The sequence below is a fragment of the Orycteropus afer genome, unplaced genomic scaffold (assembly GCF_000298275.1).
Source record: "Orycteropus afer afer isolate SDZICR_OR568_19922 unplaced genomic scaffold, OryAfe1.0 scaffold00026, whole genome shotgun sequence".
NCBI lineage: Eukaryota > Metazoa > Chordata > Mammalia > Tubulidentata > Orycteropodidae > Orycteropus > Orycteropus afer.
The window spans coordinates 16,396,093-16,397,706 of NW_006921613.1; positions in this window are offsets into that span (position 1 = coordinate 16,396,093).

Genomic DNA, 1,614 nt, shown 5'->3' on the forward strand with positions numbered 1-1,614 from the left:
GTTCAGCTCATATGCCTGTCTTTTGTTTGGCTGGAAGCCACAGGTGTGGGTTCAATTCCAGACCTGAAGGACAGCTAGGGGCCATAGTCTCAGTGATTCTACCAGGCTCTATCAGACCAGCAAGCCTGGCCTCCCTCACCCTTTTTTTCCCCAAATGATTTTTTGTTTTGTTCCACATTGTTCTCCCACTCTATTCAGGATCTCCTACATAGATCCTTCTCTGAGTAGTTGACAGCGGTAGCCGGGCACCATCTAGTTCTTCTGGTCTCATAGTCATACAGGCTGAGAATCGCATGGTGTCCCAGTCACTTGGACTAATTTTTTCCATGAATCTTTGGTTTTCTTCATTGTTTTTTGCTCTGGATGAGGAGAGACCCATCGATGCATCTAGATGGCTTCTTGCAAGCTTTTAAGATCCCAGTTGCTACTTGCCAAAGTAGGATATGGAACAATGTTTTGTCTAGTATGTTATGCCAACTGATCTTTATGTCCCCTGTGACTATTGTCCTGAGCCCACAGGTCCAACTACTCACTCCCTCTGGGTAGCTTGCTGTGGCCAAGAAGTGACTACAACCTTGTCCCTTGTCAGCTCTACTATATACCTGGGAATTCTTACAGAACACACCAAAACACTTGTAGAAATATTGTCTGCCAACCCTATACATGGTCTTGGGCACACTCCCCCATTCAGAGACATAACTAATCAGACTGTCCACCCATCTATCCACCTGTATATCCATGTTTGCCTTCACTGACAACGCAGTACTATACATGCAAAAAGGTTAGTCTTTGTTGTCTGTATCTCCCATGTACCTCTCTCTGTCTTCTTCTTCTTCAATGCCACCATGTTGATCACTCACATTTGGTACATTGTCCTCCTCTTCACCCAAATCGCTACTTACCGCTACCTATCTAACAGTGTTCGCTCCCCTCCCTTCCCACCCCTGGTAACCAACAAAGAAAATTTCCTTCCATATATAAACTTTTCCTTGACTTTTTACAATAACGGACTAATACAATATTTGTCCTTCTGTGATTGATTTATTTCACTCAGTGTAATGTCCTCCAAGTTCATCCACATTATGCGGTGTTTTGCGGATTCTACGTTATTCTTTTGGGTTGTATAGTATTCCATTGTGTGTATGTACCATAGTTTGGTTATCCATTCCTCAAATAATGGACAACTAGGTTGTTTCCATCTTTTGGCAGTGGTAAATAGTGCTGTGATGAACATGGGTGTGCATATGTCTGTTCTTATGCTGACTCTCACTTCTTTAAGGTATATACCTTGTAATGGAATGGCTGGGTCAAATGGTGTTTGTAATTCCAACTTTTTAAGGAATGACCATACACTTCTAGGATAGAAGTGGCTGTACCATTTTACAGTCCCACCAGCAGTGTATGAGAGTCCCAATCTCTCTGCATCCTCGCCAGCATTTGTTATTTTCTGTCTTTTTGAACTTTGCTACTAGTGCTGGAGCAAGATGGTGTCTCATTGTTGTTTTGATTTGCATCTCTCTAATGGCTAATGGGAGCTCTGGTAGCATAGTGCCTAAGGCATTTGACTGCTCACCAGAAGGCTGGCGGTTCAAACCCACCAGCCACTCCTCTGAA